Source organism: Xiphias gladius, chromosome 1, assembly GCF_016859285.1.
Source record: "Xiphias gladius isolate SHS-SW01 ecotype Sanya breed wild chromosome 1, ASM1685928v1, whole genome shotgun sequence".
Classification (NCBI taxonomy): Eukaryota; Metazoa; Chordata; class Actinopteri; order Istiophoriformes; family Xiphiidae; genus Xiphias; species Xiphias gladius.
Window position 1 is genome coordinate 20418596 of NC_053400.1, and position 16405 is coordinate 20435000.

Below are 16405 nucleotides of genomic sequence, written 5' to 3' on the forward strand. Positions count from 1 at the left end.
AAAGTCGACGTGGCCCAAGGCATGCCACTACACACCAAGGGGGAACAAGGCAGACATGACAGCCTGATGACACTTGCTTTTGTGTATCATATCATTTTACCAATCATCTGCATTTCATTTATGTGAGACTCGGTACTCCAACGCAAAGTGTCAGGCCTGTTGGCCTAGTTAGGTTGAGAGTGAAGTTGGCTGGGTAAAAAGCGAGCTGATGAAACCCTCCTGTCCATGGCCCACTGACAACCCTGGCACTCCAAATGAAAGTGGAAAGGCAGCCTTATTACACTATGTTTCATACAGCAAATGGGGAAACAAATGTGACTTGATATCCCAGGATGCCCTTTGTTGTTGTTATTACTGCTGTTGCTATTGTCAATAATGGTGATGATAACGCCTGGTGTTTTGTTTCAGTGATCTCTTTTGTTGTCTTTTTGTTGTTCAACCCAAACAGGGTTTGTTGGCAGAAGAGCTGCTGCAGTAGGGAAGAGACAAATTTCTCACACTGAGGGTTGCACTTTGTTATTGTGATCCTCTTCTTTTGAATATAAAACTTAAGATGAAATCTCCAGATCCCAAGTTCATCTGTCTCTAAAAATGTGGTAAACAACAGAACTCTGGATGGAGTGTTTATCCAGACTTAAAGCAGAAAATTTTGTCTGCCTTTAGATTTCAGTTTTGTATTCTTTTGTCTTTGCAGCACAGACTACCATACTTACTTTGGGCATCTTATGTATTTAAAGTTTATCTAATACTAGACATTGAGCACGATGGATCCCTTGAATTTGAATTATTTATGATTTTTCTAAGCTTCTAAGCTAAGATTTTGTGGAATATTTACCATGAGCCAGCCTTCATTGATTGCATAAATAAGTAAATGGCATTCTGTAGCCAAACCCGATTAAACTTAGTCAGTAGATGTGTCCTTCAGATAAGAACAAAGACTGCTTGGACCCTTTGGATTGAAAATTATTTCTGGGTTAGCTGTTAGTTTTCTGCTCACATATTTCTTGAGCTATACAAAAAAAAAAAAAAAAAGATTTAACTGGCTTAAATATTGTATATTTTACATGAATATCTTGAAGTGTTGACACAAACCCACCTTATACTTTTGTATTCCTACACTTAAGAAGACCACGGATTAGCAATCAGGCCCTCTTTCACTCTTTGTTGGCGCTGCTGTTAGTTTTCCATAGAGACAGGAACACTTGGAGACAAACATTTAAAAGCTCTTCATGTAAAAACAGTAAAAGAGAACTCTGTCTAAAGAGGGTCTAAATTCAGAAATGAATAAATAAATACAATAAAATGTGTGCACTGTTCTCATTTTGCAGCTTGGATGCAGCCTTGTCAAATGGCACTTAAAAGCAAGGGAGCTGGTCTTGGGGGAGGTTGAGATGTTTATTCTAATGGATGCCATAATGAATGCTTACGGAGTCAGGCCTTGGCTTCGATAGGGGGCTCTGTGCCAGCATGGTTTTAAAGGAGAGCAGTCACTGCAGCAGCCCTGGGCGCTTGGCACGCTGAGTTCTCCACAATCTCCCGGCACACACAGAAATGGCAGCAAGGACCTGGAGATAACCACCCGTGAAATCTCTCATCACAAGCCTTTGATTACTTGTCCACTATTTACTGTTTTTAAACCCTGAACTTCAAACACAGCAAATAAAGCACAATTCCTGTGACATCTCCTTCCTCATAGCGCCATGTTTATTGAAGATGCCTGTCTCTTAATAGTCCCGATGTTGTGTTGTTTCTCGCTTAAGAAGCACAAAAAAATTAAATCAATTGCTGGATTGTCACTAACTATCTAATTTTTACACGGTTTCATGGAATCATTCAAAATATTTAACCAAGTTTTGAGAAGAGGAGCAGCTTTCTGTAGATTTTATAAATGTGCGTCTGTTTTTCCAGATTAAACAGAGTCTATGGTGTGTAAATCTGTATAGTCTATGCATGTGTTTCTGTGTGTGTGTTGTGTGCCTGCTGGGGGTGAAGACTGAAGCGCTTTATTAAAATGATGAGAGCAAGTTCAATTTGAATCATGCAGTGCCTGTCAGTGGCTTCTCGAATTGCAGGGCTGATGAAATTGCTCTTGCGGTTATTTAAAAGCAGTTGTAATCCATCTGAAAATGCTGTGATATAATCCATTTAATTTCTTATTCCTTGCAGCAATAACATTGAGTAACAAAAATCTATCAAAGCAATGTAGCCTGGTGATTTAGTAATTATCTTTATTTTACATTACTGCAATTCAGCCAGGATTAATTGGAGTCTTATCTGAACAGAGCGGCAGGTCACTTACCTCAATACACCACAATGTGTTTTTATCTTAATCATCAACCTCCACAAACTCAATTGTGACCCACTGTGCCAAGAAATGATTATTTTCTGATGCATAAAATCAGCAATATATACAGACAGGCATACTGAAACCCACAGCTATCAAAGAGTTTTAAAAGTTTTCTTTTTTCAAAATAAAACATAAAAGTGGTCAAATAAAAACTAAAAGTGCACCGCTGACTGCTGCAGTGCTGCAATGACCTTATCAGAAGAGGTTACTAGTGAAAAAATTATGTCTATGGGAGGAGCAGCAGGATGTCACATGGTAAGCGTGATTACTATTTAGGAAAACTCCCCAAATATCCAGTATTGATCAGCTGTTTAAGTTGAGTTAATGTATGAGCGACACCCAATGTATTCCCTTTTGGGTAACCTGCCTGTAGGCAGCGCACTGGTAATGAGACCCAGACAGCCACATAACTCAGCCTGTCTCTAAGACCACTCTCTTTTTCCTCCACCTGGGCTATCTGACATCTGATATTAGTGAAATCACCAGCACTCTGGAAAGAGGAAGAAGAGGAATGAAGGAGAGGAGAAGGAGCCTTATAAGGCCTTTAAAGGCTATAGCGAGTGAGGGAGAAGTAATTACAGCTTTATTGACCATGGAGGCACAAAAGTGGTTTTGTTTCTATCATTGTCTACATGTTTAAAGTACAGATTATTAGATTAAAATGTTGTTTTTGCTCTGGTGTTTTTATGCTGTAGCTCATTTCTGTTCTTCTGTTCTTTCTGGAGATGTGGCAGGCAGCCATTAGTTTCTCTTCAGGTCACTGCGTTATGAAAATTAACATGCAGTGACTTGAGCCTTGTTTGAGACAGTTCATATATGTCAGCAAACATTTTGTCGGTTTTTTTTACCTTTTTGCTCAAATTACATCAGTGCAGTGCATCAGTTTTGAAAAATCTTGTCGGTGATCTGCTCCACTGCTGGTGGGAACTAACCAAATTTCAAAGGGGTAGTATTCAAGAGGAGCCAGTAAAATTCCATTTTACTGAAGACCTTTTTTCCCCCCTCCAATATTTACTTCATTCGTTTATTTAATGATTTATCCTTTTTTAAAAATTTGATAGCCCTGTATTTCATTCACACTCATACCCATTTTGCTTGAGTTCTTTTTTCCATGTTTTTTGTCCACCTTTTTTTTCGGTATATTATTCACTTTTGGATATTGTCATGTGTAGAGAACAATAACAACCATAAGAAATAAACAGCATTTATAAGCTGTGTTTTCAGAGGATAAAACCTGGAAGTAAAGTAGCTTCTTGCATCACAAAGGTTCAGTTCTAAACTCTTGATGGGAAGCTCTGACGATGTGTCGTGATGTCTCTCCCATCAGTACTTGACTGCACCACAACACCAACCCCCAGGAACCTGCCTACAACTGTATAAGAACACAATAAGAATACAAGTGGCTGCTTGGACTTAAATCCATCTAAACCCTTATGCTATGTTTTCTAAAATGGTTGTACTGAAAAATAATCACATTTCATTTGTGGAGAAGGGCTGTAACATAAAAATTTGAATTACCCCCTCGCAGTTGTATCCCTCCACCAACCAGTGAAGTTGCAGTTTTCATTTATGTCTGTTCAGACTCATATAATATATGTAGTGAAGACTTTTCAACCCGGCAGCACAGACGATCTATACAGTCACCTCAGATTAAAGGTGGACACCCAGTTCACTATCCAGCCACATGGAAATATGGTCACAATCTCCCCTTCCGTTCCTGAGTTATAGTGTTAAATAATGGCAAGAAACTGGTTTTTGCAGAACATTATGAAGTCACATCGAAGTTGACCTTTGACCGTTGGATATAAAATTACTTGATCATTTTATTCCATTAGACATTTGTGTGAAATTTTGTCATAATTAGCGTGCGGCACAGTGACCTTGACCTTTGACCCTTGACCACCAAATTCTAATCAGCTCATGCTTGAGCCCAAGTGGACGTTTTGCAGAAATTCCCCTTAGGCATATCCTGAGATATCGCATTCAAGATAATGGGACAGATGGACGGACAACCGAAAAACATAATGTCTCCGGCCGCGGCTGTCGCTGGTGTGGAGGCATAACAAAGGTATGGCCCTTTGATGTTTATGTGTGTGTATTTGTGCCCTAGTGGTATTAAGGACATCAGCAGTGGTTTGTTTGTTGCCTGCCTGCTGGTGGATAAAACGCATAAAGGAGTGTCCGCACTAAGATTAATTGATTCCTTCAAATTTGGATTCAGTTCAGAGAACCAGAGAAATTGGTTGTTTTGACAGTGGCATGGCTCTTAATCACTCACTCACAACCAGAAACACACACAATACTTAAACATGTATGGTATGTACATGTCCAGCTTTAAAACTCTCTCACCTCCTCTTCATAGTAATGATAAACCTTTTCTTTTTCAGTTGTTTTGGTACATTAGAATTAGTATTAGCAGGGTTATTGCCACGCACATAATGATTATGAGGAATCGCTGTGGCCATCCATCTAAAAACACATCCTTTTCAAGACCTTATAAAAGCAACTTTAAGACACTTGTGCTCTTTAAATCACTTACACCATGCTAACAGCGGCGCTGTCTTCTTGAAAACATTTTTCCCATCGTAAGAATAAATACATCACAGGCGCCCAGGTAGAAAAATCATTATTTTTGATTTGAATTTACCTTGCCTGTAGGTGTGAGTGTATTTATGCCAAAGCAGAACATGCACAACAGGCCAAAATAGAAACATGTAAACCCTTGGTTGTGGTGGGACTTCATGATGGCATTTTCATGTATTTTGATCATACCCTCTGCACTCATGGAAAGCCTCTCACATGTTCCACGGCATAAGCGCTCATGTCTAATACCCTCAGAGGACGTTTTGGTCTGTCTCTATGAGTCTAATTTACGGATATCTGCATGAATTGGGAGGGCCTGGGGCCAACCATCTCATGTCTTTTTAAGGGAGGGGGTGGGTTGTTGCGTTAGTGGGCCCTTTCGGGACAGGAGCAGCATTTCAGATAAGATCGGCGGTGGGATGTGGTGAGCCGGGCCGTTTGTTCTCATTGGCCATCTCTCATGTTGCACCACTGATTGGGAGGAAAGCTAAAATTGCTTTCACCGGGGCTCACTCCAGCAGTAGGCAATGATAACTAACAATGCCCCCGGGACCTAGTTAAAGCTGCATCACACGCGCTGGAAAACCACTTTAATGTGGCAGCATTAGGAAGCTGTCAGTTGGGTTGGTGGGGAAAACAGATTCCATCTCATCGTGGATTTTGAAAACATTTGTTATCCACACTTCAAAAATGCATATAATCAAGCAGGCTTTTTTAATTTCATTTCAGCCAGCTTACCATGAAGAAAAAAAAGGTCTACAATGAGGATAGTGAATGGAAAATTACCATCCTCTTCTCTCAAACCTTCTGCTGCCTTGCTCAGTCATGGGGATTGTGGAGTTTTTGTCATGAAGAAATGTAGCAGGTTGCGAGTCTCTCTTGTTTTACTCAAGTTATAATTAAGGTACTGTTCAGTGCATGTATTTTGCACTACTTACATTATTGACCCATCTGTGCAATTTCACTAAGTGCTACTTAAAATTAGTGCTACATATAGCTGCTGCTAATTACACTAAAGCTTTCCATGTCAACTGTAAAGCAGAAAAACAATATAAATAGTCCTCTTTTTGAAGCTTGCTATGATGGAGCTGTTGCTTTAAAACCACTTTCATTAAAAGGATACGTTATGTATTTCCCTGAATGGCACCCAGTTTGAGAGTAAAAGGTTGATTTAAACTGGTTTACTTTATAAAAAAATATTGTTTAGATTTTATATGAACATGTCTGGAAACACTTTATCATTTTTATGTATGCTGTTTGAGAAAAAAAAAAACGCGGTATTTAAATGTTAGTCTCAAAAATCTACTTTTTTTGTCTGAGAATGCAGCAGTACTGGACCAGAGAACCACAACAACTTATTTCACATCTGATTAGCATCTCCATAGGTGAGTTTGTTGGAGAAAGATCAAGAAAGAAAATTGAGAAAATTAAAGTAAATGGAGAAACCATATTGGGCAAAATTGCCCAATATAGTTTACAATATGAATTTATGTTGACCTTCATATGCATTCTCTTAATTTGTTTTGATAGTGCTTCCTGTTTGCTATATCCTTCCAGGCATGAAACCACTCCAACAACATATTTACTGTATAATAAAAGGTACCACAGTGTTTATTTTACATGCTATAAAGGGAGTTTGCTTATATACTCATTGTCTTTACCCACATAGGTATTGCTTATCAGTGCCTATGTCAGGAATTAGGGTTAGGTTCAGGGTTCAGTCATTTACTATTCATTATAATCTAAGTTTGTAGCTACACTAATGATGTGGCTTTCCAACACGGAAGCATAAGAAATGTGGGTCTTCGCCTGGGCAAGAAATCCCCCCGCAAAGTGCCTGCAGACAATTTATTTCGATCTGCCCACAGACTGATGTTCTTGTTGTCCTCCATAGTGCCAAAAAACTATACTCTCTGATATCAAATCCGTCACTCTGAATTTGACGACGTCATTGTGTCGCGTTGCAAGTGACACAAAAGACATTCTGAAATCTGATTTGAGCGGACAGAGTGTCTGGACTGATGCATAGATTTGTAGACATTGGATTGGAATCGCATTTCAAACCACCTCCACAATGTGGTTTGGATCTGATGTGGAAAAATCACATTTCATGCGGTTTTTTGCAGTCCAGACTTTCTAAAATCAATCCAGATTGAATCTGTATATGCCAAAAAACAGATTTGGGCTGGTAGTCTGAACAAGGCCAAACTGACTATTAGCTAACGTGTGATAAGCTTTGATATATGACCAATTTAATTGATATATAATATATGGTATAAAATGGATTTAATTCCTAATGTCAGACTGTCATAACTGGTATAAAGTATATTATTAGTGACCTTTAATCTGTTACACTATTTCTTTTACTTTTGTGCTCTTATGTTTTATAGGAAATTAGAAATTCTTCTCAATAGTTATGGAAGATTGACACTGCATGAAAAGCCATTAAATGCATTTTCTTTTACTAGAATTTCTGTCTCCAAGATGAATTTGAAAACAATTCTAGCTTTTTCTACTGTGTTTTATCCTCAGTTGTAATAACATTGGTAGGACTTTATTGCTCTTCCCAAAACGAAAGCTTTGTAAACAATGTACAGCATAGCACAGAAGATCAACATTTGCAATGCACATTTGACCAAAGATAGGTTAAGTAGCTTCCATCAAACAGTGGTTAACTGAAGTGCCTGTTGTGTGGTTTGAACTAATTTTCCTTCCTTTGGATGTGAGCCAAGTTTTAAAAAAAAGACACCAAAAATAAATTCAAATGAACTATTAATTATAAAATAACTAGTATAAACAATGTAATGACTAGATGATGCTATTTGTGTTTAAAAACACATTCTTGCATTAAAGTAAATGCTGTCAGTATCAATAAATAGCTGAGGTAAGGTTGATTTAATGTTTGTTTTATCACTGAAAAAGATAACATCAGCCACTTATATATGATTTAATTAATATCAACAGTAAATTACACTGCATACACTGCTGAAGAAAAGACTTGAGAGGTTGTTCCAATCCTCTCAGCCAATACGTCAACATCTTTGAGCTTTGTTTTTATCAGTTAGTTCGCTAAAAACGAAAAGTATTACAGTCTCTCACCTTTGGAGAGCTTGGTCTTTCAACAAGTTTGGCAGTTGGTGTAAAGTGGTAACACCCGGTTTGCAGTGGCATTGTAACCCACAACTCACATGATTCATGATAAGTTGTCATTTTTGGCTTCTCCCACCTCATCAGGCAAATTCTCAGTCAAAAAATTTTGTGAAATGTTAATTCTATGTTTTCCGAAATGACTGTCATCACTGCCTCTGTAAACCAGCTAAAAAGAAACTTGCGGGCTTCAAATGTAGGGTCATTATAAATCTCATCACTCTTTCTAATAGTGAGTATAGTTAAAATAAAAACAAATCCTTTTAAAACATGCAGCCAGCAGGTTGGAGGAGAGTTATAATGCTTACTAAAAGTGTTTATTTCTTTCTTCTTTAAAAAGAAAATATCAAAAACAAGGTATAACACGAAGCCTCATCCATACACATACTAAACACTGGTACTCAAGAAAAGACACCCTATTGTTGCCTAATGCCTTCTCCTCCATTTGGCAATGCTCTCTGTGTCCAAGAGGTGTTCTTATCCATTTAATATATGCTCACAGTGTATCCTGTCAAATATAGATTTGAATCAATAGCACTCTGGAGTGGCTCGTTAAACTTAAATCAGCTTGGAAGTGGTGCATGCCTGCCTCACAGCTGCTGTCATTAACCACTGCCTTGCAGATTATTGGAGAAATGTCCTTGTGTGAGCAGATTCACCAGTTTACCTGAGGACTGTGGGCTGGAACTCCAATGTAAGATGAACCAGCACCGAGGTACAAACAACTCATATCCCGGCCTTCGGTCTTAAGCAACACTCCACCCAAGATCTATCTTTTGAGTGCCAAACATGCCCCCCTTGTTAGACTTGAAAAGTAATTGTAAAAAGTTTTCATTTTTGTCCGTCAGAGAGCATGGCGGTTGCAGGCTGTTTGAATTCATGTCAGTTACCATGAATTCCCACGGTGACCAGTTTTTCCTCACGCGCAACCCTTTTGAGCTCACACGTAGAATCTTGTGCATGTTAGAGGGTTCTTGCTTTTTCATTAGTCAGATCTGCTCTATTCTAACTCTCCCATCCAGTTTTAGTTTACAGAATGACTCAGGCCCAAGACTCAGTTACTTCCGTAATAAACAAAAGACCGGCCTCAAGACAGCTTGTGTTGACTAGTGTCTGAGTAAAGCAAAACAACGAAAATGGAGAGGGGAAACAGAAATCAATCAAACACACGAGTAAATATTGGTTCAGAGGCCTTTGCATGACAGCTACACAATTCAAAGCCAATTAAACTTCTATTAGACAGATCATGTGCAAGCTAATGATAAAACCTGTGGCTAGCTGTTCACATTAGTAACCCTTCCTTCCCTTACTACGTACACCTGGTGAAAAATAATTCAGTCTGATACAACAGTCCTGCTCTAAATCCTCCCTTCATGAAGGTTTTAATACTTAATAAAGTGTTATAATAAATACAGAGGTTTTTTTTTTAATTAGGCCTACTCTCACTGATATAAACGGGGTGGAAAAAAGTAATACCATACAGTTCAACAACACAAACTACAGCTTCTAAAATGATGATACAGTAGGGCTGCATGATTAATCGGTTTTGATTGGCGATCTCGATTCACATCCCTCTTCAAGCTCATTTTTACATGATAACAATTCATGCCATCTTTGCATTAGCAGCGAGAACCACTGCATCAAACAAAGCAAATTGTTGGTTGCACCACATTATGTGTAGTCTGGGGCAGGAATAAATAAACATGCCTTTGTTCCTGTTTGAAGCCCCAAAAGATTGATTTATTATACAGCTGGCAACCGAAAAAGGATTATGATTGAGGTTTACCATGTCCTTGGTCTGTACTTGCATATTAGATCATACAGCATGGTATATAATGTTTTGTTTACATTTGTTGTTTACATTGTGAGAGGCGGGTACTCTGGCTTTGCGAAGCTGATATGACTCTCAGATTTCAGTAATAATCATACCGTTTTTCCATCTTCCTAAAGAAAATATGTAATGCAGTTATAATAATAAAGACAAAATATGTTGCTCAAGAATCCTGAGAGAATTGTGATCTCAATTCTGATTAAAAGAAGTTGTGATTCACATTTTACCTATAATCGTGCAGCCCTACGATACACTTGAATTGCCACCTCTCTAAAACACTTTCAAACTGAAAATTATAACCTTCATGAAGGTAGGATTTATTGTTGTGCTGTTGCATTAGATTGTATTACGCTTGGCTAGGTGTACCTAATAAACTGGCAACTGACTTTATATTGAAATTCGCTACCTTTGTAGTTTTTGCATCATTAGGATTACTTCTGAGTATCTGAGCTACCTCCATGCGAACTGAGCAAATTTCATCCTCTGAGGAACACTCTGAGATGTGGTTGAAAGCTCCTAAAAAACTTAAGAGGACTGTGAGATACATTTTTTTTTTTTACAAAAACTTTTCGGCAATATACACAGTAAAGTCATTGCATATTGATTTCTATTTAAACCAACGGACCACTAATGGCTAGGAGTGCATCAGCTGGATTGGATGTGTTGCACCACAACAGAATATGCTACGATTTCATTTTAAAGCAGTGGTCAAAGCTCCAGACGATTTTTTGTAGAACTGCTGCGTTGAATGGCACATTCCAGCTTTTTGGTTTTTTCTTTTGATTGGTGATAGCATTGTGTGTTTTGGACTAAAAAATTCTGAGCTTGAATGATTGACAGTAAAGTAACTCAGACACAATGTGTAGTTAAAAAGCTAAAAGATACAACACAAAGCCACTAGTATGGGCCTTTAAAACTCTTCCCCTCATGGATTTCTCGCCTTGGCCTTGGCTAAACCTGCCCATAAATTTCTCTTATGTGTGTCAGGGTAAGGGTTCTCTCTTTTCCAACTGTATGGATGAATAAAAATACTAAAAGGAAGTGACTCATCCACTTTGCTGTAAAGAGTCTATTGCACAGCCTTGTGGGAAAGGGTTAACTGCGGCAGCAACAATAATGAGAGCGCAGTGAGACGTGTGAAGTAATTAGTCAGTCTGCTCTCTAATATTTACCCAGTTAATTATTTGTGAGTATCACTCTTGTCTTCCCTTCAGATGGTTGCCTGTGTTGTTTTTTCCACACCCTTTGTCACTGTCCACCTCTTGTGGGTTCTGATCCCTGCATCCTGTCGTTTTTCTTTTTCCCCATTTTTCCCTTCGTTTGCTATGGCAGGAGAGTGGCATTTTGGTGAACCCATGCCAGGGGAGGTGTTACACCGCTGTCCCTGGTTGTGTGAGGTCAACTGTGATTATTTATTCATCTGTCTGTTTGTCTAATGTTAGTAGCAAGATGTGAAAATGGTTGCTAACTTTCCAGAGTGGTACACACCATAGAAAGGTCAGAGTGAGGACAGATAGGTTCAACATTGATTGTGAATAAAGGGCCTGTAAGCCACGTCATGAAGGAGAGGAATCTACAAGTGTAAAGATTCCACTTGGCCACAGTAAACCTTACATAAGTGTTTCTTGGGAATTATATAAATAGAGAAATGCAGAGATGTGAAATAATCAAACTTATAGAAATACTGTATATTTGAACGTGAAACTTCATCTCAAATGAACTACCAAAAGTGTACTGGTGGATTGTTGGTGTCAATGTTACAACCTTACAACAAACTTGAAGGAATAGTTTGACATTTTGGGAAATACCAAAATGTAAAAATGATACATTAATTTTACAGGAGGTCATGATTCCTTGGCCCTGAGCAGTGGATTCCTAGTGTCCTGTCACCATGACACTGCCAAACAACCAGCGGAGACTTCAGGTAGGCAGATGTTATTACCTTTGGACAAAGCCAGGCTAGCTGTTTCCCCCTGTTTCCAGTCTTCCAGCAGCCAGCTGCTTAATGTAGCCTTAAATTTAAGATATAGATATGAGAGTGATATCAATCTTGGGACCTGACTCTCGGCAAGAAAGCAAATAAGGTGATAGTTCTCAAAATGTCGAACTCTTCCTCTAACTCCATAGAACTATGATTGTCCATCAGCCACTATAAGTGACCTGAATGGATACAGGAAAAGGCTGAAAGAAATCTATTAGCACTGTCATTGCTTAATTAATGTTTTACATGTGGAGGAAATATGTCTCTGACCAATCTAGGTGGGTTAGAGGTCAAAGCAAGGGAATGGGGTGGGCTTGGTTCGTTGAAAGAAAGACAAAACAGTAATTATTTCATTATGGCATGACAGCAATAATATTACAGTAGTGCAGTTTGCAGTGTGCTTATCTGTAGAACAAATGAGCTCTCCCCCAGGAGAGCAGACTGCAACACTAAGCCTAAGGTAGGGTTTGCATTGCTGTCTTTCTTTCTCTCCCTCTAAGACACACTTTCTTTCTCCTTTCTCAGCTACCTTTTTAATATTCTCATTCATACTAAATGCAATTATTTTTAAAATACATTTAGTGCAGATAAAAAAAAAGCGCCTCTTGGGTGACGCAAATGACTTCCTTGTTTTTATTAGAAGACAAGGTGTTTATTAGGGACTTGTTGGCTTATTGCAGGAGGTTTCTGAGTTTGAGTAATTGTCCAATTAGGTGTAATTTCAAGATTGGTGCTAACCCAGGCGATTGTGCTGTAAGAGGAAGACTACCACCGGGACACACATTAATGAATCCCACTGAGACCTGTCTACCTTTAAGAAAGAGATACTGTGTCTGCTTCCGTTTCTCCTTCCCAAATCTTTTTAACGAGGCATTATAACTGGGATTTACAATTGAGTCATGGAACTACTTCTCCCTCCCCCACTTCATTGTTCCTTATTCTTCACCGTCTGCGCACTGGGTTACAAAAATAATTTATCATTCATGTTATTTCAGTTTTCTGAGCAATTGCCTCTTATTCAAACAGAAAGGTTACCTTAATTGTTATGTAGCTCAGCTATTTATGCCCTGGCATAAAAATGCATGTTTGCTGCTTCATGGAAAGGTCACTCATTACAACCCAAATAACTTTTTCTCTGTCAGAGTGGGCTCCTCAAAGTGTTTGTTGGCTACTTCACACTGGGATATAGAACAAGGTTTTTCAGAGAGGGCTCCAGAGGTTTACAGTAATTGTCCCCCTGTCTGATGTGATGAACTGTCCTTCCCTCCCTTGGTCTCTCTTTTGTAGCATATCATTCTCTTTTTCCACCTCAAAGAAACAGTTTAACATTTTGGGAAATACACTTATTGTCTTTCTTGCCAAGAGTTAGATTAGAAGATGGATACCACTCTCATGTCTGTCTGTTCAATATGAAGCTACAGCAAGGACACAGATCTTAGCTCAGCACAAAGACTGGAAATAAGGGGGAAACTGGCTCTGAAAAAAACACCTATCTGCACCTCACTAATCAACATGTTATACATTGTTTGTTTAATCCCAACAAAAAGCAAAATACAAAAACCAAAATTTGTGTTTTGATACAGGGGGTTATGTGCTGTAAGGATACATTTTCCTGGTCAGTGACTTTATACCCCCCCAGATTAAAAAAACAACACATAACATGCTGGTGAGAGTTCAAGGTGCTGGTAGACGGATTTTGCTATCTTTGGACAGAGCTGGGCTAGTTGTTCCTCGTTTCCTGTCTCTATACTAAGCTAAGCTGACCGGCTGCAGGCTCTAGTTCCTTATTTAATTCTCTAACTCTCTGCAATAAAGCAAGTATGTGTATTGCCCAAAAAGTGAAACTATTCCTTTCACCAAAACCATGATCTCTCTCTAATCTTTCTCTAATCTTGACCAAGTGCCAAAACAATCATTAAAAACTTTATTCGTGCTTTGTTGCTATGAGCAGCCATTGCAGGGAAAACAAATGATGGTTTCAGTATAAAGATTTTATGTTGGCAAGGAATGTTGCTAACACGAGAACATGAAAAAAATATAATCACGGCTGCGTAATTTTCAGATGAAAAGGTGACAGTGTTGGTTAAAGACCTGGACATATGTAGACAGAAACAGAATGAGAGAGAGGAAAAAAAAAGACAGACGAAAAGGACGACAGCATTGGGCTGAGAACTGGGAGGACCTGTAATAGACACATATAAACTGAAATATTAATAAGGGTGAGGGCTGTGATGTTTAAACTCTCGGACAACATCCTCTTGCATGTGTTTACAGGCCTGCTCTTTGTGGACAAATAATAGGACTTGGGCTGGTCTAAAATATTCAACATACTGCATAATGTACAAAGGTCTGGCACGGAAACAAAAAATAGGAAGGTGACTATCATAAAAGGCCTTGTCTTCCCTATATGTTTTCACCTGCTCCCTGTCGTTACATCTGTATGGGCTAAATGCTCCAGCAGGACATAAAGGGTGGAGATGAGGGAAGAACTACACACTGGGAGAGTCTTTAGTAGCCCAGAGCTCAGTGAAACAGACATTGCCCCCACACCACCTGACCCCTACACGTATAGTGCACACGACCTCGAAATGGACATCACGCAGGCACACTTGCCTCCAGCCAGTAGTGAGATAAATCACTGGGCTTCTCATATGAGTGTTAGCAGCATAAGGAGAAATGTGTTTGAAGCTCGCATCTAGTTTGGGTTCATGCTAAGGTTGCATTACACCTACCCACCCACCACCAACAGCACCCTCTCTTTCTCTCTGTCTCTGGTTCATCCCTTCTCACATTAGAGCCTCTCAGAGTCTCACCACCACCACTGACACCACCGCTAGCACATCACATCCTCGCAGCAGCTACCCACTGCTCATCTTCACACTAAACCTTGTCCTTCTTTCAGGCTTACGTCTCAACACTCCCTCAGAATAAGCCATTTCAAAAAGATTCATGAGCAGCTGGAGCTGCCATGCTGTATAACTGCAGCCATCACAGGCTTCTTCACTGATACAGGCTGACGTCTCAAAAGGCAGCGGGACTCAAAACAAAATCAGGTTTCCTGATCCAGCGACAAACTGAGCTATTGGGAAGGCGCTTTTGCTAAGGCTCTTTGTGACATGATGATTGGAAGACAGGCTCAAATTCCCTATGAATATGGATGCAACTGTTTATGCCTCTAGGAGAAAAAATTAAGCACATACTTGACTGGTAAATATTTGTAAAAAAAAAATCTTGGAATGCTTTTGGCAAGGTAGGCTATATATCTGTTTTGTTAGGGAAAGATTATTTCTTTCCAATGTGTGGGCTTGGATTGTCAGTTCATACTATCTTAAAAAGGATTATCTGATGCACCTAGGTCTGATTTCAATTTGAATAGGTGTGAATTTATTTTGCAGTGCTCAATATCACATACAAATAAGTCCCCTATAATCCAATTCCACCCCCACCAGAAAAAAAAGGATGAAATAAGAATCTCATTATACTGTCCTGCTTTATGTTGGCTTGTTGCCTCACAAACAATCTGCTGAATTCAACATCACAGTGTTTACTCGCAGCTCTTAAATGGACATAGCTGTAAGTGAACGACAGGTAATATATTTTTTTAATTTCATAAAATTCAGGTACAGAAATTCATCTCCGAGCATTAATTCATTTTGAAATACCTGCACCCCATGTCTTATTTACTGCCCCTGCGATACTGAATTCATAGTGATTGAATGTGGTGGTATGAAATTAGATTGCATTGTGTGTCTCTGGCTAATAATTCCAGATGGAATAGTTCCTCACTCTGCTTGACATGATGCACCCAGAGAGAAATATGGAGGCAGAGATGGAAAGTTAAGGTTGCTTAGGTTCATTCGGAGGCCTGAGAAGCACAATGAATCAAGCTTTACTAAACCTTGTGAGTGGTGAGGACCTGTGTAATTTGCTCTTAGAAGTGTTCTCCAAGGAGGTGTGTGGTGCTTCAGGCCCCAGGAAGATGCCTGCCCTCTTCTGTGAGTACAGTGTGATGTGATGATAAGATGAGGTGTCCTGTTTAAGAGCTTGATTAATGGCAGAGGATGAGATGGCCTCTCAGCACAGATACTGTTTGGCTTTACTGAAGCACACTTGCGTTCAGGCAGGGGAGAGTGCTGGAGGTGCTCCACTTCATCCTAGCCCAAACCCCAAATTACAAGCACCACTGTCACCATAGCTCATCTTTACTTAAGGCATTATAGCAAAGACCACGATCAATTTTCACAAGTCCATTGGAGCAGGCTCCTTCATTATGTTTAAAAACCATTCACAGTGATTGATCCACGATGAGTGCATGGTATTGATAAATAATTAAAAAGCTCTCAGTTTAATTTGGGGGTAAGTAGAGGATGAAAAGTGTGGGGTGGGGGTTGGGGCTGGGGTTGTTTCAGGCCATGGGGCTCTTAGTTGGTGTAATGAAGCCTGGCCCCCTTCTGTGGCACGCCCAGCCTCAGCTCCCTGTCTGCCCCCCCCCCAATTTGTCCCAGTGGACGCACAA